Consider the following 20,752-nt stretch of genomic DNA (forward strand, 5'->3'; position numbering starts at 1 on the left):
GCTTTGTTGAAATGTTTTGTTCCAATATTAAGCTATAGAAATTGAGTATAGTACGATAATGCTAAATTCGAGTGTCGAGACTTTTAAACCCTTGCTAACTTGTTGATTCTTTTCTTTGCTTACACTAGCTTTATTATTTTAAGAAATAATTGCACTAACTTCCAAACTCTAATTTTTTCATAAAATTATTCCGGGCCTGTTGTTTTAGAGGAAAATTGTTAAAAACACTAGATTTTAATAAATTTAAATGAAAAGTGTAGAAAACTTGCTCGGCAAGAAAACATGATTCCTCTTCACTTATATTCTAGTACTTGAGCTTTTATTGAAAAATTTCTAGTATGAACACATTTTTCACCTTCTCGATTTCCGTGCCAAATTAAGCATTTTACTCTTCTTTTGAAATTGATAGTCCTTGCCACGATTTATCTCGGAAATGGGACTTTTAAATTCCTTTTGGTTTTATACCAATGATTAAGTTAAAACTTCCTATTTCAATTTGTTTGAGCTTGAGGCTTGAGTGTGTGTATCTAAGAGGTTTTCTTTTATTCGCCTTAATCGAGCATCTAGGTAATTTGTAATTGTGATTAATCTCAGGTGATTCAGAGAACACCGAGAAGCTCTTTTAATTTCCTGCTTTTGCTCTTGCTTTGCTCCGGATTATGGTGAGGGATTCCAAACTGTTTTGCACAAAATTGCTTCTCGAACTTTTATAACCACAGTTTGTATAATTGCATATATATATATATATATATATATACGTGATGTGACTTGATAAGTGCTTATTTCATGACTAAGTGGTCAAATACTTGATGAATCTTGTTCACTTGAATGAAAAGTACTTATTTCTAGGCGAGTGTGTACTTTATCGCACTTGACCTAACTGTTGCTGTATCGCTTAACTGTTCAATATTTCATTGTGTATATGTTATTTGCGTATGCTGTAGGCCATGTGTACTTTATCACATTGGCTAAACAAGGCCTCTTCCCCTTCGTTATCACCTATTCGAGCCAGAAGCGGACTCGGTCGGATAGGTTGATAACCCTGGGCACTGTATTTTGGTATACTCGAGTATTACCACTGGAGGGATAAGGTGATGGCCAGTCAACCGAAGGAGTTACCGATGGGAGTTATAAGGACGGGAAGTGGACCGAGTACTGTATCCTTTTGTGTTTGCTTTACTATTAATACTGTTATTGCTCTCCTAGTTGACATTTCTCGGGTAAGACTCCTCATGAGCATTAATCTCTGAGACGAAGCAATCATTGTAATGTTCTTCTAGTCGGACGAGCCACTATTTGTTTGACTAAAATTCATGAAAATATATTTATGTGGTCATGCATTCCAAATGTACGTTAGTGGTTTTTAAATGATTTATGAGTTGTACTCATAATAAAGTTGCCAACAAAAGTATTACTTATACATGTGTTTCCAAAGTAACACTTACGCACTGGTTTATAAATACTTGATTTTCCCTTTTGAAACCTCATTGAGTTTTAGCTCACCCCCAAAAACATTTTAGTTCTATGCAGGGCTCGAGAAGGATAGTTACTCAAGCACAAGGATTTGGAGTACCGTGGATTATCCTTCATCTGGGTTGTGATTGATTTTCTTTGTGGAATGTAATGGTTATTTTGAAAGATTTGTGAACTTTATGGTATGATGTACTTGTGGTTGAAATGAATGTAAATCTCATGGTATTTTGGGGATTATACTTTTGTAAGAATGATTTGAATTGCAAACATAAGGATTGTACTTAAGTTATTATTGTGAAAATTTAGATGAAATATTGGACTCGTACTTTGGTATGTTGGACTGGTGGATATATTATACTCCGTTTGAGCTTTTAAGAACCATCGATTACATTCATGCTTGAGTTTTGTAGTGAGTCCCGGCGAGAGTTGGGTAGGCGGCCCGCCAAACCCTTTGGTTCGCCTTAGGGGGAAGTGGGGTCGTCACAGAACCTCATCAAAGCTTAGGCTTCAGATCTCTGTAGTGTATCCTAGGCTTTAAGTATAGGATGCCGGACTGTGGAGTTTGATTGTCTAGCAAGTGGAATGTGATCTTAGTACTTGATGATTGATTGAGTAATATTGAAGTGCTTGTTTTTAAGTGGGTTTGCACACTATGGTTTCTTATATTATAGGAAACTGTAGAGAATTGTGTGAGATTGATTTGAAAAGTGATAGTTGAGTTTCTTGAACATTGGTACTAGTGATATCTATATGATCGAATTTGACTAGGTAAATCGTAAGTTTCGAGGTATCCTCTAGGCTTGTAATCTTCGTAAGTATATGTATAAAAGTGAATGTGAATCTTGGATCGATTGCTTGAGTGAGACCTCTTGCAAAAATTTTCTTTGAGGAATAGTTGTGACGCCCCGAAAGAATGAGAGTGAGAACCCGGAAATTTTCTAATTTTCTAGGGTTTTTTTTTTTAATCGCCCGCCTTTTCTACATTTCTTTATTAGAAAAAATCCCCAGATAAAGTTTATGAGCAAAGATAGTTTTAAAATGATTTTTCTATTATCGGTTAGTTTTTGAGAAATTAAGAGCGTATTTTGAACGTGGGACCCGCAAGTGCGGTAAATGCATCATATTTTTGACAACTTGTTGGAATTTTGTATCAAGTGATATTATTTTACAAAGTGTTAAGATATTTGCATTGGAGAGACAAAAAGATAAGTTTTAAACCTAAAGGTGACAAGTGTCACCATAAGATTTAGTCTTGAGTTTGACTACTATTCATAACTTTACCATTTAATTGAAATTGACCAAAAATCTCTTCATTTTGCAAGCTTCTTGGCCAAATTCTCTTGCTCAAAAAAGGGAAGAAAAGCTCTCAATTTTCTAGTCTCCAATCTTGCTCAATCTTTCAATTAAACCGATTAATCTTCCAATTACTCCATAAAACCTCTTAGTTTGGTGGAGTTGAGCTTGGTTGTGAAGTTGTTTGGAAAGCTAAGGTGACTAGTTGCTCTATCTCTTGTATTGCTAAGGTGAGTTGTGAAGGACCCCTCTCCTTCCTCTAATGATGTTCAATTCATGATTGGTGGTGGTATGAGATGCACTTTTATGGATTATATCTTGAGTTTGGTTGAATTGGTGAAGTTTTATAATTTTTGGGGATTTTTCTGTTTTAATATGAACATGATTGTGTGGCTATGTATGATGATTGGAAATGATATAGAATGAAGCTAGAAGGTGTATTTGGTGGTTAATTGCAACCAATTTCTGTTTTGGAAGAAATATTGGAAAGTTAGGGTTTGATGTTCTTCATTCTGCCCGAATTTGTATCTCCTAGTTAGAGGCCGAATTGGCCTTGGATTAAAACATGAAAGTTGTAGGAAATGACATTTTGGAGGTGCCTACAAAATTTCAGGTCAATCGGAGTAGTTTAGAATGAGAAAAGTCGAAATTACTATTGCTGTTCTGGTTTTACCCGAATGTAAGAATTGCGCCTGTAATTGGTTGTTTTGGCTGGAATTTCTTCCGAATTGGTTGTTGAGGTCTTCTGATGAAATTTATCCCTGTTTCTTAGCTTTCAGCTGGTTTTGGAATTTCTGGATTTGGACTTGGATAGCCTGCTTTATGATGTTTCTGCTAGAATACGTTCTGTGAATCTGTTTTTGTGATTCTGGTATGGTATCTTGCATTTTTGACCTGGTTACACTCGAAACTGGGTTGAGTGACCTTCTGTAATATTGTAGCCCTGTCTCTTAGCTTCGAAACGGTGGGTCTTGAACCTTCATCCGACAATCGTAGCGCCTTTGGTACCATTACCACAAAATGACGTCAAAAACTGTTTTTCTGGTTTTGAGCTTAACTTTCATTTCCGGACTTTTCCCTAGCTTGACTTGTACTAGTACTACTTGGAGCTTGCTGAATGGCTATTGGATGAACTTGTTGTTGTGTGTGTACCTTTGGGATGGAATGAGGAAATAATGAAGCCATGATGGCTGGAAAAGTTAGCAAATTCAGGGGAAGTGCTGTCCGAACTTTGAAGGGATTTGTTTGCATTGAGTTTGTGATCTAAGACTTGGATTTGAGCAAGGCACTGTTATATGCTGGATGATTTCTGAGCCGTGGAGGTGAGTGACCCCAAACTATTGTTAAAGCTTCTTATGAAATGTTTCTTGCATTATTTACTCGACTGCATCTCATGCGTGCTTGCATGTGAATTCATGATATGATTTTGGCTTCAATGAGCTCTTGGGAAGTCTTGTGCTGGACACCAACGTCTCCACCTCTGTTTACTTGGAGCAAATGGCTCCGGAGCTCAAAAAAGGGCTCCCTCTTAATGTTAACATGAATGTTAAATGTTCTATTTGAGCGTTGGGTGTTCAAGTGCTATGACTTCACTGGCTCACGAGAGCAATAAACGGACATTTGATCTCTGAATCATGACATCATCGAAAGGATCGAAATGCAACATTGTGAAATATATTTGATTACTGATTTTGCTGGTTACTCGCTGAGCTTCTAGCTCACCTCAAAACTATTTTATTCCCCTCCACAGGGCTCGTGGCGAAGGAAACGTTTGTATTAAAGTTCTCCGTGTGAATGGTTGGTATCAAGGATCAGAGTGGCGCAGTGGAAGCATGGACGCTTCGTTTTTGATATGTAATTATTTATTGGAGAATTTGATGTAATATTTGAAGTTTTATCTTGTAATCTGTTTGAGGAATGTAGTGAACGACTGAGTCCCGGCGAGAGCTGGGCAGGCGGCCCGCCGAACCCTCTGGTTCGCCTTAGGGGGAGGTGGGGCTGTCACAATAGTGGGGATTGAGTTGATTTGCATCTGGAGATGGCCAGTCCTAGTGCGAATTGACTTGGTTTTCACTTGACGCTTAAGTGAGACAGTTGTACATATTCTCTGAGTTTGAACATGGGACTTGAGGCTTTAACTAGAAATTCCAAGGTTGGTTATTCTTGGAGATGAATGTACTTTAGTTATTGGCTGGCTTGCTAAAAATTTTTAAACTATGGATGAATGACCTTTAATTTCAACTTGTATTATGACCTGATTAGCTCTAATTTTGTAATGGCATGCAACTTAATTGAGACTAGTTTAAATTCTATGTTAACTGTGAATGTGTTATTTGTGAAATTGTTATCTGTGGATATAGTTTTATTGCTCATTTTGAAAATTGTTAAATACACGTGTGCATAGATAATTTTGGTTTAGTGAGCCATTTACACATACATGTATAGATTAGTTGTGAGAATGGAAGCTGGGAGACGACGACGTGGGCGTCAACCCAGACGACCTCAAAATCAAGGAGGAGATAAAGAATCTACCGCCGACCGAAACGTTGAACCTAGGGTTGGGGTAGAAAACCAAATTGGGTTAGTTTTGACTCGCATGACAGACATACTAGAGCGATTGGTACCCCAACAAGGCCAGGGAATTGGACAATTGAACCAACTTGGAAACCAAGAAATAGGGGAGGATAGGGCTCTAGAGAGATTTCAAAAGTTTTTTCCTCCTAAATTTTCTGGGGGTCCTGACCCCGATATAGCTGAAAATTGGTTGGAGAATATAAGGAATATATTTGATGCACTAGATTATTCCGAGGAGAGAGAAGTAAACTTTGCTGTGTTCCAACTTGAAGGACCGGCTCGAGCATGGTGGAATGTTATAAGAAATAAGTGGGAAAGGGAACAAACTCCGAGAACTTGGATGAATTTTGTCCTAGTATTTAATGAAAAATTCCTTCCACCACTAGTCCAAGAAAAGAGAGAGGATGATTTTATAAAACTTCGCCAAGGAACTTCAAGTGTGGCAGAATATGAAACTGAGTTCACGAAGCTGTCTAGGTTTGCCCCGGAATTGGTAATTACCGAGCGAAAGAGAATAAGGCGGTTTATTCAGGGCCTCAATCTAGAAATTCAAGATGGCCTCGCAGCGGCCCAAATCGAAACGTTTAGTGATGCCCTTGAGAAAGCCCAAAGGATTGAGATTTCAAAAGCCAAATTGAGAGTTTTTCAGGTACGGAAAAGAGATGCACCTAGTAGTAGTCACCCTGAGGCATCTAGAAACACTGTACCACCACCGAAAGTTGGAAAAGGAGCTGGTGGGGTGAGACTACCACTTCCATGTTCTTCTCAGATGCAGCAACTAGAAGGAACTCCGTCACAAGAAACTCAGATTAAATGGGGTCAATCAAGGATGACGCCACAGGGAAGTCAAGCCATGAAATTTCAACCAATCTGTGGATACTGTGGAAAAGGAAACCACACCGAAAATAACTGCTGGGTGAAGGAGCGAAAGTGTTTGCGTTGTGGGAGTGCAGACCATCAGGTTAGCAACTGCCCAAGAAAGCAACCACGAGAGAGTAATCATCGACAAGGATATGGAACTACTTCTGAACGAACTACTGAAGGAGGGAACCGACCACAAGTGCCAACTGGAACATATGCCTCTATTGGTCGACAGACTCTGGGGTCTACCGAGGTAGTTGAAGGTATGAATTTCGAGGACGAAATTCTCTTAAGGGGGAGAGGATGTGAGGACTCATATTTTAATTATTGCAAAATATTCTTAAATTGGTCATTTAATAGTATTTTTGCTTGTGAATTACTCAAGTTTTCCCAAATTGCATGAATTTCTCGAAAATGAGTCTAAATAATTGGTTCTTTAAACAATTATTATTTTAATGACCAAATTTATTCGAGTTGAATTATTTATGGTGCTTTCGATTGTTATATATACTTGTCGCATTTGCATCTTTGACTTTTAATAAATTTTATTATTGTTGGTTCTTAGATAAGTAGGTAAAAATAAGTTTAAAGTTGCAAATAAGTTAATTGTGCAAAATATTGGGTTATTTGAATTTTTGCCAAATTAAGTTAATATTTCTTGACGTAGAGTGTTTTATTGCTTTAATATTAATTCCTTGAATTTCAATAGCTAATTGTAAGTGTTAATAACGTTAGGTGTTAACGGGAACCTGGAATTAAGACGGAATCGTTTTAAGTCAAAACTTTTTATAATTAAGCTTAGAACGTTAAATTTCGGTAGTTTAATTTTTGCGAGACGAGTATGCTTGTAGGCTATCAAATTTCATTTGGGGTGAAATCTTGGAGTTAGTTTACAAATGAGGGACCTAAGTGGAAGGTCGAACAAGTTGTTAAAAGACCAAATTAGCCCTTCTCCATTTCAAATTAACCATGCAGCCATGGAACTTCCTAGAACAATCTTCAAATCCAAACAACCCCAGCATGCCGGCTCCATGATTCATTTCAGCATTTCCACCATTTATAATACCGACCCAGCTCCACTAAACACATCTCAATATATATATTCCACTTCACGCATTTCATTCCACCAGCCCAAATCACCACAACATTAATCTTTCCTCTCCTTTTTCTGCCGCACGCCAAGAGTGAAGTGAGAAAGTGAGAGAGAGCCGAGCTTTCATTTCTTTTCCTTTCTGTCCGTGGGCTAGGAAGGGAAAAGAGAGACTTGTTGTTATCATTCCTTCCATCCGTGAGCTGGTGAAGAGATTGAGAGCCAAATTTCCTCCATTCTAGTCGCAAGCTCGAGCAAGGGAGAGGGAGAGCTGACGGGCTGCAATTCTGGACTGTCCGAGAAGAAAAAAAAAATTTGCAGCTGCTAGCCGTGTGTGTTGAGCGCCAAGCTGAGGTAATTTCTGGACCTAGACTAGTTATTTAGGGATAGATGATGTTGATTATAAGCATGCATGTGGTGGTTGTGGGGTTGGATGATAGATTAAGTCACAAGAAAAACTGATTGTGAAGGAATTGGAGTTGCCGATTGAGTAAGCTGGAAATTTGCAGCTTGATTTGGCCAATTTGTGATAATTTGAGTTTAAATGTGTAGTTAACTAATCAAAAACTGGATGATTAAGCTTTGCATGAGGATAATTAACCTTGATTAAGCAAGAAAATTGAAGAAATACAAGAATCTGGTTGCATGCAAGCTAACCGAGAGCAGGATTGAATGAATTTCTGGTTGGTTAGTGAGTTTGATGTTGTCCGAACTTGGTTATGAAACAAATTTGATGGATAGCTGTTTATTTGGTCATGCATGTAGCTGTATTACGGGCTGCATGATGGTTTAGCCATGAATAATAATATTTGGCTGAAGGGAATTTTGATAAGAAAAAAAATGGGAGCTGGATCAAAGATGAGGAACCGAGAGCTTGCATGTTTGTCTTGCAGCTTGTGATTCCAGTAAAATGGAAATTTATGTTGGGTAATGCATGTAATTTGTTAGCTTTATGTGTTAAGTGAAGTCTAGTTGAAGAAAACTAGGGACAAAAGCTCTATATAAACTACTATATTGCTGGAAATTGGATTTGGAGGCTGGCCGAGTTAATTGAGGTTTTTGGGTGAGGTTATTTTCTGGAATTGTGTGTTACTTGTTTCGGTTTTGGTTGGATGGATTATGAGCTATATATTTGGTGTTTCAAGCAAATAAAAGATGGAGATTTAATGGATGTCTTGAGTTGGCAACTGCTGGATTTTTCTTGATTGTTGAAACAGGAAAAGAAAATTTGAGTTCCTAAGTGTGCTTGTGAGTAAGCTAACCGTGACTTTCTTTTATGTTTGAGTTAAATTTCTAGTTGACTTGTTGTAAGAGATATTTGTTTGATGCCAAGAGCTAATGATTGATGAAGCTCTTGGCCATTTGAGTAATTTTCGCAAGAATTTAATATTTGGGAAACTTGTTCAAGTGGTTGGCTGAAATGTACTTGGAAGGACCATGGGTTGTGATTTGGAATTGTTTTGATACCTTGGACTTCCTTTGTTGAATTTTATTTGGAATTGAATCTGTTGAGACTTAGGGCTAATGATTGATGAAGCCCTAGTGCAATTGATGTTTGAATTGTGATTTGGCTATTTTGGCAACCGGGAATACAATGTGCAAATGATTTGAAATCGTAAAGTCCGTTTTGGCCCTTGAATTCGAGTACTCTTGACCAAGCTTTGTTGAAATGTTTTGTTCCAATATTAAGCTATAGAAATTGAGTATAGTACGATAATGCTAAATTCGAGTGTCGGGACTTTTAAACCCTTGCTAACTTGTTGATTCTTTACTTTGCTTACACTAGCTTTATTATTTTAAGAAATAATTGCACTAACTTCCAAACTCTAAATTTTTCATAAAATTATTCCGGGCCAGTTGTTTTAGAGGAAAATTGTTAAAAACACTAGATTTTAATAAATTTAAATGAAAAGTGTAGAAAACTTGCTCGGCAAGAAAACATGATTCCTCTTCACTTATATTCTAGTACTTGAGCTTTTATTGAAAAATTTCTAGTATGAACACATTTTTCACCTTCTCGATTTCCGTGCCAAATTAAGCATTTTACTCTTCTTTTGAAATTGATAGTCCTTGCCATGATTTATCTCGGAAATGGGACTTTTAAATTCCTTTTGGTTTTATACCAATGATTAAGTTAAAACTTCCTATTTCAATTTGTTTGAGCTTGAGGCTTGAGTGTGTGTATCTAAGAGGTTTTCTTTTATTCGCCTTAATCGAGCATCTAGGTAATTTGTAATTGTGATTAATCTCAGGTGATTCAGAGAACACAGAGAAGCTCTTTTAATTTCCTGCTTTTGCTCTTGCTTTGCTCCGGATTATGGTGAGGGATTCCAAACTGTTTTGCACAAAATTGCTTCTCGAACTTTTATAACCACTGTTTGTATAATTGCATATATATATATACGTGATGTGACTTGATAAGTGCTTATTTCATGCCTAAGTGGTCAAATACTTGATGAATCTTGTTCACTTGAATGAAAAGTACTTATTCTTAGGCGAGTGTGTACTTTATCGCACTCGACCTAACTGTTGCTGTATTGCTTAACTGTTCAATATTTCATTGTGTATATGTTATTTGCGTATGCTGTAGGCCATGTGTACTTTATCACTGTGATACCCCAACTTTTCGGATCATCTTTTGTTTAGTCTCAAAGAGGATATTACGGTTTCTTTAGTTTATTTTATTTTAAACTATTATTTTGTTTTAAAGAAAATACTAAAGTTATTTCTTTAGGGTTTGATTTAAAACCTTGTTTTGTTTTAAAAGACTAGAAACCCTAAAAGTCTAAGCGAAACCCTAGTTTCACTTGTGATTGACCGGTTTCTCAAATTTCTCATATTTCAACCGAAACCCTAAATTCAATTTATGGAATTATAAAATCCCTCGCGTTTTCTCAAAAATGCCCTTTTATTTGGAAATTATTCATTTATTATAGCCCTACTACCCAATTATTCCACAATATGTGCAAATGAACATAGAAAGTAGGGTTTCACTTTTCGTTTTCAAGTTGGAGCAAATTAGGGTTTTCGCGATTTTTCGCCGGATGAATTTTCGGTACGGAGCAAGGACCAAATTTGGTGATTAAAAATGACTTTTAAGTGAGAAATAATATGTGATTAGGAGCAATGATACAAGGTTAGTGAATAGGAAGTAAAAACCCTAGTACGTGTGTTTTTAAGAAAAACGGCGCGAACCGACGGGTACCGCGCACTACCGATTGAACGCACCACTTGACCACCACTTTCTTACCATACAAGCTCATTACTATTTGAGCAAAATATCTCCTAATTTCCAGCTAAGCTTGACCAAAATTAAGGGCTGAAAATACAAGAGAGAAAAAGAAAATTTTACTTGGTAAGGGTTGTGACAAGTGTCACACCATTAGGGGCCATTGACCAAGACAATTGTCCAACCTTCTTATCCCCCAAATTGCTCCATACTCCTTCATTTTTCTGCTGAAGAGCCGAGAGAGAGAGAGGGAAAGAACAAGAGAAAAACTTCTTCATTTCTTCTTGAATCTAGCAACCAAGGGAGGAAACAAAGAAACTAAACCGATTAAAGGCACCCTTGAGTGTTTATTTAGTGAGCTATTGGTGAAATTTTGAAGGGGAAAGCTAGGGTTGCCCTTGGTAGACACTAAGCAAGGTAAGGATGATGATTTCCCCAAATTTTATTCTTAATCTTGTTTAAATTAGCTTAGCTTCTCAATATTGTGATGAATGACGGTTATTATCATGTTTTGGGTAGTTTTCCCTTTTGTTACATGAATTAGGGTTTGATGGCTTGCTGTCTATACTTGATGTATGATTGATATATGTTGTATCCAAGGTTATATAGGGGGTTTTGGTAGGAAGTGTAGCAAGAAATTAAGAAAACTATCATCGAAACCAAAAGATTTCAGATTTCTGGAAATTTTCACCCTATTCTGCCCGTTTTTGTTGTACCATGTTATAGGCCGAATTGGGCTTCGAATAAAACATGAAAGTTGTATAGAATGGTATTTTATAGGTTCCTACAAAATTTCAGCTCAATCGGAGCAACGTATCTTGTGAAAAGATGAAAATACCCTCGCTGTTCTAGGTTACATTCCAGAGTTCCGCGTGGACAGTTTAGTCTATTTGGTTGTGTTTATTCGCTATAATACGTTGGGATTTAGTTATTTTCCAAAACATGAAAGTTTTAGTATTGTGTCTTAGATTTTAAACGCCTCCAAGAACACCTTAATCGGACCTTGGTAACCTGAAATATGACCATTCCAGTACAGTGCAGTTAATTAGCCGACTAGTTGGATTTTGGTTATGTAAATTGGGAAGTTTACTAGGTTGCATTGGAAACTGGACTAAGTGACCTTCATGAAAATTTTAGCCCTATGTCTTAGCTTCGAAACGGTATAAGTTACGTCTCAATCCGATAAGCGTAGCCTCGGATGTGCTATTTCCACAACCACATGTCAAATCTGTCTTTTGCTAGGTTACATTTCCGCACTTGTTATCACTTTGATTTTTGTTCTTATGTTGTTATGAGCCTATGGAACGGCTATTTACTTGAATCGATGATATGTATGACTTTGGGATTGGCTGAGGAAAAATAATGAAGCCATAAATGGCTGGAAAATTAGGTAAACACAAAGGGCATGCTGGCCAAATTTACGCTTGAGGACTAGAAACTATACTTGCAACTTGAGTAAAGGTTAAAAGTGATTATCACTTGAACTAGCGAGGACCTTTGCCACTTTGTTTATCGAGGGTTATACGTTAGGACTTGGCCGAACTTGTACTCTTAGGAAAACGATATGAATCACTATGAAACCGTTTTACTTGCACTTTTGACTCAAAAGTCATCTCCAAGCAAACATGTTATCAAATTTTTCAGTTTGAAAAGCGAGCAACTATTTCACGACTATTTCTCAAGTTAAATTTTATCGCAGATTTGGACTCCAAACCCGGAGTACCACCCAGACACGAGCACTAGAGGCACTATTTTGGTGAGTGTTTCCAAATATCTGATTGAACTCGATATTTGCCATTTATCTTTGATCAACGTGAATACGTGATACAAATGTGATTTGATAGAGCAAGGGTGTACTTTATCGCACTTGCCCTATCTAAATTTATTCTTGTTTATCGACTTTACTTGACTTGCTCTACATGCACATGAATTATATTATGCCTGGAATTCCAGAAACCCTGTGGCTAGTTAATCGAGTCGAGCCGGCAAAGGCCTGGTCGATTAGATAACAAACCCTGGGTCACTAGTAAGGTCGAGTGGAGTGTTTTCTCCTCGGCAATTCGGTATACTCGAGTATTACCACCCGTGTTTCGTGTGGCATGCGGGCCCGAAGAAGGGGGTAGATTGGTGGACGGAGGCTGGCGAGAAATGGAGTTTTCTTTTGGACTGGTTATTACTTGAAAGTTGACGGAGTGTCAACTACTATTTGATCAAGTTGGGATGGAGCTGTGACATGAGCAACTGTATCCTTACTTGTGAACTTGATCCACACATTTCTTGACTACTTGGAGTATTATCTCTTTACTTGAACTCGTTTGCTCGCTATCTCATTATTACCTTGTTATTATCTTGTTTGCTGGACAATTTGATATCTGGAACATCACTGAGCTTTGGCTCACCCTATTAGTTTTGTTTTCCTTACAAGGGTACGAGTGACGCGTGAGACGTGTAAAGGCTAGCTGTGCGAGCCCGTAATTTTTCCATTTTAGGGTTTTATTATATTCAATGGCTTGTTTTCTGCACTTTCTGCATCCGGAAAATTTTCTAGATAATTTTTATGAGTAAATAGAGTTTTTAGATGAGTTTTCTAGTATCGGTTAGGTTTTGAGAAATTAAGAGCGTATACCGGACGTGGGACCCGCTAGGGCGAAAAGTTCGGAAAAATTCGGCCAACTAGGTTAAGTTTTGGATACTGGAATTAATTTACCGGGTGTTAAGAGATAAGTAGAGGTTGCAATTTGGATTGGTGTGAGAGGAAACAAAGTGATAGACTTGCATTAATGGAGGTGACAAGTGTCACCATTGGATTGGTCCTTAAGTAAGACTACTATTCCTTTCCTTACCATTGACCAAATAAATCAAAAAAAATAACCAAAAATTCACCATTATCTCTTCATCTTGGCCGAGCTCCTTGAGCAACAAAAGAAAAAAAACTCTTCAAGATTTTGGCTTCAATCTTGCTTCAATCAACTTACTCAACCATCCAACCCTGATTTTTCTCCATAAAACCACTTAAGGGAGTGATAGTGAAGTGTTGTGTGGAGTTATTTGGAAAGTTAAGAGGACTTGTTGCTCTCTCTCTCTTGTTTCTAAGGTGAGTTGTGAAGAACCACTCTCCTCCCTTTATTGATGCTTAAATCATGCTTAGTGGTAGTATGAGATGCAATATTATGGATTATTTCTTGATTTGTGGTTGAATTGATGAAATTTTATAATTTTTGGGGATTTTTCTATTTTAATATGAACATGATTGTGTGGCTATATATGATGATTGGAAATGATGTTTAAGGACTCTATGAGGTGGAAAAAGTGGTTAATTACAAACAATTTCTGTTTTGGAAGAAATCTTGGAAAGTTAGGGTTTATGATGATAACATTCTGCCTGATTTTGTATCTCTTAGTTAAAGGCCGAATTGGCCTTGTCTTAAAACATGAAAGTTGTAGGGAATGATATTTTAGAGGTGCCTACAAAATTTTAGGTCAATCGGAGTAGCGTAATTTGAGAAAAGTCGAAATTACCCTTGCTGTTCTGGTTTTACCCGAATTGGAGAATTGCTTCTGTAATTGGTTATTTTGGTTAGGAATGCTTCCGAATTGGTTGTTGAGGCCTTATGATGAAATGTAGCCCTGTTTCTTAGCTTTCAGCTGGTTTTGAATTTCTAGATTTGGACTTGGATAGCCTGATTTATGATGTTTCCGCTAGAATGCGTTCTGTGAATCTGTTTTGTGATTCTGGTGTAGTATCTTGCATTTTTGACCTGGTTACACTCGAAACTGGGTTGAGTGACCTTCTGTAATATTGTAGCCCTATCTCTTAGCTTCGAAACGGTGGGTCTTGAACCTTCATCCGATAATCGTAGTGTCTTTGGTGCCATTACCGTAAAATGAGGTCGAAAACTATTTTTTTTCAGGGTTACAACTAGTTGCATTTCCGGATTTTCTGGTTTTCTCTAATGCCTATGTATGTTTATGGAACCCTATTTTGGTAGTATTTGGCATTGGTTTATGACTTGTAATCGAGTCTTATTGTGTTTATTTGAATAGTTTAGGGCTTGACTTTCATATCCGGTCATTTCCTAGCTAAATTTTGTACTTGAATGCCATTAAGCCTAGTGAACGGCTTTTGGGAATGAGATTATTTTTGGTACGAGATGTTGGGACTGATTTGAGTAAATAATGAAGCCATGATGGCTGGAAAATAGGTAAACACAAGGGATATGCTGCCGAAATTTTACTTGAAGGCTAGTTGGATTTACTTGTGATTTGAGCGAAGGGCTTTTGGGTTGTTTGAGCCTAGATCTTCATGTTACCTTTTCGTTTCCAAAAATCATGTTTTGCACCCTTGCTTTAGTAATTATTTGGCGAGGCATACGACTGGTAGTCGAGCCTCACATATACTCGATTTTTGAAAGTGGAACCTTCAATTGTTTTCGTTAGATTATTTTAGGGTTTCTTGGTGATTAAAGCTCTCTTTTGGGAGGTATTTGTACTGACCCCGGTGAGTGTTCCACTACCTGCTACCCGTTATGTGAAATATCTGAATATCTGAAATACTTGATTTATGACTATTGGAGCCAACTACTGTTTTGATAAAAGGGAGGCGAGGGTGTACTTTATCACACTCGTTCTCTTGTCTGTTCATATGCCAATTTTGAACGTGTATCTGAATCTGCTATCTGGATCTGTATCTGTTCTGACGTCGTTTGGAAGCTTGTATCCAACGACCTTTCTGGGACCTCTGAGCTCAACACCTGTGGCCAGTTACTCGAGTCGGGCCGGCAAGGGCCTGGTCGATTAGATAACGAACCACGGTAGTCTGTTTTGGGATCTTTGGGTATTGAGACCCTTGATTCCGGTATACTCGAGTATTACCAATTCTGATCTGATTGGATTTCGGGCCCGGTGGGGGTATGTGAGGTGGAAGGAGTCGAAGAAAGTTGAGTCTACGGTATTGGTTACTTCTGTAACGTTGACGGAGTGTCAACTGTTATTTCGATCAAGTTTCGGTGAAGCGAATGGGAATTTGGCTCCTGAGAGCCACCCGTATCCTTTCTGTCTATGGTGTTTGTTCACTTCTTTATTTGATGCACATATGTGATTAATTGAATATGAAGTTCCATGTTTCTTACTGCTATATGTCTGGTACCTCATTGAGCGCAAGCTCACCCCTTTCCGTTCTTTTTTGTTTTCCTTACAGGAAAATAAATACTTTTGGACTGGATTTGACAATTGGTTGCCGAATTGAGCTAGTTGGACATATCTTTTGTATAGCTCATTGATTGAAACCCTAAATGTATTTTTGGGTCCGTTTCTCTTTTGAATTTGGCAAACCGTACATGCATCCACTTTTGAGTCACTTTGGTATGCCCCTTTGGGTTGTATATGCTTAATTTCGAGATGTAAATATTTGCTTGACGTTTGGTTGGATTTTGACGGGGCGGTTACTATTCATAACCGACTCCGTTTTCATTTTTTTTATTTTGTGATTTTGACTTGTTTACGCGCGTTTGTATGTTCCGGAACGTATTAGATCGCCCTAAACTGAACGACTGAGTCCCGGCGAGAGCTGGGCAGGCGGTCCGCCGAACCCTTTGGTTCGCCTTAGGGTGAGGTGGGGCTGTCACACTAGCGTAGTCTAGTTGTTGACTTTTGACTTTTGTCTTGTACTCGCGCTATTCCTCGAATAGAATGTTTTATATTTGATATGTATACGCTTTGAACTAGTTTGGTATATTGAGACTTTGTACCTTGAATTGTATCAATGTAAAGTATAAGCTTGAATTGCGATGTTATTTATGGTTTATGGATGTATGCATGTGATACGAGTGAGTGAGTCCTGGCGAGAGCTGGGCAGGCTGTCCGCCAAACCCTTTGGTACGCCTTAGGGGGAGGTGGGGTCGTCACAATCACATTGGCTGAACAAGGCCTTTTCCCCTTCGTTATCACCTATTCGAGCCAGAAGCGGACTCGGTCGGATAGGTTGATAACCCTGGGCACTGTATTTTGGTATACTCGAGTATTACCACTGCAGGGATAAGGTGATGGCCAGTCAACCGAAGGAGTTACCGATGGGAGTTATAAGGACGAGAAGTGGACCGAGTACTGTATCTTTTTGTGTTTTCTTTACTATTAATACTGTTATTGCTCTCCTAGTTGACATTTCTCGGGTAAGACTCCTCATGAGCATTAATCTCTGAGACGAAGCAATCCTTGTAATGTTCTTCTAGTCGGACGAGCCACTATTTGTTCGACTAAAATTCATGAAAATATATTTATGTGGTCATGCATTCCAAATGTACGTTAGTGGTTTTTAAATGATTTATGAGTTGTACTCATAATAAAGTTGCCAACAAAAGTATTACTTCTACATGTGTTTCCAAAGTAACACTTACGCACTGGTTTATAAATACTTGATTTTCCCTTTTGAAACCTCATTGAGTTTTTGCTCACCCCCAAAAACATTTTAGTTCTATGCAGGGCTCGAGAAGGATAGTTACTCAAGCACAAGGATTTGGAGTACCGTGGATTATCCTTCATCTAGGTTGTGATTGATTTTCTTTGTGGAATGTAATGGTTATTTTGAAAGATTTGTGAACTTTATGGTATGATTTACTTGTGGTTGAAATGAATGTAAATCTCATGGTATTTTGGGGATTATACTTTTGTAAGAATGATTTGAATTGCAAACATAAGGATTGTACTTAAATTATTATTGTGAAAATTTAGATGAAGTATTGGACTCGTACTTTGGTATGTTGGACTGGTGGATATATTATACTCCGTTTGAGCTTTTAAGAACCATCGATTACATTCATGCTTGAGTTTTGTAGTGAGTCTCGGTGAGAGCTGGGCAGGCGGCCCGCCAAACCCTTTGGTTCGCCTTAGAGGGAAGTGGGGTCGTCACAGAACCACCCATTTTAGCTCAAATAAGGATGCAAGGGATATATAGTGTTTAGGTTGTAGAAACGATGGCCAAAGCATCATTCTTAAGGCTCATGACAACCAAAGTAAAGAATAACTCATTGAGAACCCATTCCCTTTTGAAAATTTTCCCAATGTAGGGTAGTGATCATTAAGGCCCTTATTTGAAACGAAATTATTCTTTTTTAACGCTCAAATGGGAGAGCAAATGATAAAGTCTGTATAGATAAAGAAACGAAAGCCTAAAGTATCATTCCAAATTTTCAAAACAAAGGAGAAGTGATGTACATTTCTGCTTTCACTTAGATGTGAATTGAATCTGGTTAAACCAGTGAGCATTTTCAAACAAAGATTGCCCCAAATTTGCAATTTATCAATCAATGTGACTGATTTTATTCTGAGGGTAACAGAAATGGGTAAAATATGAATTGTACAGTGGAGGAGAAAAGGATATTGTATTGGGTCTTCCGAAACCAACCAATCAATTTGAGTGGCTTCTAATAATTTCGAGCACTCTTATTGTACAGTTTGGATCACCAATCTAGTGTATACACTTGTGAGTTTTCAAGCAAGAGGTGGCAAAATCTCATTTTGGTCTTATTTCTTGAAATTCATCGTGAAATCTCTTAATGAGCTCAATAAAGAATGAAATGTACACGAGTATATACAAAACAAATAACTGTCTGAAAAAAAGCTTCATTATTGCCAATGTTTGGAACATTTCAAAAGCAATACATATGAGAAAAATTCTAAAGAACTCCTTTACACATGTATACACACTTTTCTTTCTTAATAGCTGTGAGAACCCGTAAAACCCTAATATTTTCCTAGGGTTTATTACCCTTTAATTGCTTATATTTTTGCATTTTCGGGCTTAGAAATATTTTCTGGTAGATTTTATGCTTAATTATAGTTTTAAGATGATTTTTCTAGTATGGGAGAATTTTTAGAAAATTAAGAATATATATTGGACGTGGGACCCACTAGTGCGAAAAGTTCGGAAAAATTCGGCCAATCAGGTTAAGTTTTGGATACTGTGTAAAATTTATCGGGTGTTAAGAGCCAAGTAGAGAGTGAGATTTGATTGATGTGAGAGAGATAAAGAAGTGATAAGATTGCATTTAATGGGATGCCATGTGTCATTTTCCCATTTGTTGGACTTTAAGAATTACTATTCACATTTTTGACTTTTGACCAAAATTAGTTAATATCTCCAAAAAATTCACAAAAATTCACCATTTTTCTTCTCATTGTGGCCGAACCTCTCTCTTGCAAGAAGGAAGAAAGTTCTTCAACATTTCAAGCTTCCAACTTGTCCAAATCCACCAAATCAAGTGTTTAACTTAGTTTTTACTCCATACAATCTTTCCTTCTAGTGATAGTAAGTGTATTAGTGAAGTTTGTTTGAAGCTCTAAGGTGGCCAACACCTCTCTACATCTCTTGATACTTGGTAAGTGATGCTTGAACCTCTACTACACCTAATGATGGTTATATTATGCTTAGAAGTGGCTTGAGTGTTGGAATATATGATTTATTTCTTGGTTTGGCTTGATTTGGTGAAATTTTCTATTTTATGATGAATTTTCTGGTTTCATATGATCTTGATGGTGTGGTTGTTTTTGATGGTTTGTAATAAGGGGCTTTGACTCTAGTGGGTGTGAATTGTTGTTAAATGCAACCAATTTTGGAATTTGAATGAAATGTGCAAAGTTAGGGTTCATGAACCCCTATTCTGTCCGAAATTTGAGGTCATAGATAGAGGCCTAATTGGACTTTACTCAAAACATGAAAGTTGTAGGTATTGATGAGTTTAGTGTGCCTGCAAAATTTCAGGGCAATTGGACTAGTGTAGAGTGAGTTATGCCATTTTTACTGTTGCTGTTTTTGGTGCACAGAATGTCCGAACTGCGATAGTAATTGCCTGTTTTGACTGGAATTGGTTTGGATTTTGAAGTTGGTGTCTTCTGTGGAAATGTAGCTGGATGTCTTAGCTAACTTATGCCTTTGGAATTTCGGCATTTGGACCTGTGTAGGCTGAGATTGACGTATTACAGTTTTGTGTGTTTTGCAAACCTGTTTTGGTAATTCTGGTTTGGTATTTGGCACTTTTGACCTAGTTGTGCTAGGATTTGGACTGAGAAGCCTTCTACATTGTTGTAGCTCTGTTTCTTGGCTTCGAAATGGTGGGTCTTACACCCCCATCCGACATTTGTAGTGAGAGTTGTGCCATTACCGCATTATGAGGTCAAATCCGGTTTTCTTATCAAGGCTTAGGTTAAAGCCCTTTCTTAATTTCTGGTTTGCTTTCATGCTTGTATATGTTTATAAAACCCTATTGGGGTTGTGAATTGGTGTTGTTTATGGCTCGGTATGGTTTCTTGTTTTATGATATTGTGAGCCTATGGAACGGCTCTTGACATGAAATGCTTATATGTGTGTTGATGGGTTGTGATTGAAGAAAAATAATGAAGCCTTATGGCTGGAAAATTTGGTAAACACAAAGGGCATGCTTCCCGAATTTTTACTCGAGATTTAGAAAACTATCTTCTCGACTTGAGTAAAGGTTAAGTATTTAACACTTGAATTTCCATGCATGAAACCCTATTGTTTATTTTTGCTCATTGGAAATTTCATGATGAATTTTAAGAAATAAGACTAAATTGTGATTTTTTCAACTTCCAGCCTTAAAATTCGCAAGTGTCTGCTTTCTAAAGTCCTTGTGTACACTAGATTGGTGATCCGAGCTACACAATAAGAGTACTCAAAATTAAAAGAGGTCACTCAGAAGGCCCCATGAGATACCTTTTCTCCTTCACTTAACCCCCAAAATAAAATCAGTCACATTGATTGATAAGTTGGGGCAACTTTGCTTGAGAAATGTCCACTGTGTCTAATTATATTCAATTTACATCTAAGTGAAAGCAAAAATGTGCATTATTCTTGTTTGTTTTAAAAATTTGGAATGATATTTCGAGCATTCGTTTCTCTACCTATACAGATTTTATCATTTGCTCTCCCATTTGATCCTTTAAAAGAATAATTTCGTTCAAATAAGAGCCTTAATGATCACTACCCTATATTGGAAGATTTTCAAATATCAAAAAGGAAGTGGATTTTCAATGACCATTTCTTTACTTTGGTTGTCATGGGGTATAAGAATGATACTTTGGCCATCGTTTCTACAACCTAAACACTATTTATCCCTTGCATCCTCATTTGAGCTAAAATGGGTGGTTCTTTTCAAAGCACCTATGATCGCACCCCACATTGGGGAAGGAGATTGGAATATTTTCCAAAAATGAAGAAAAAG

Source organism: Coffea eugenioides, chromosome 1 (assembly GCF_003713205.1).
Source record: "Coffea eugenioides isolate CCC68of chromosome 1, Ceug_1.0, whole genome shotgun sequence".
NCBI lineage: Eukaryota > Viridiplantae > Streptophyta > Magnoliopsida > Gentianales > Rubiaceae > Coffea > Coffea eugenioides.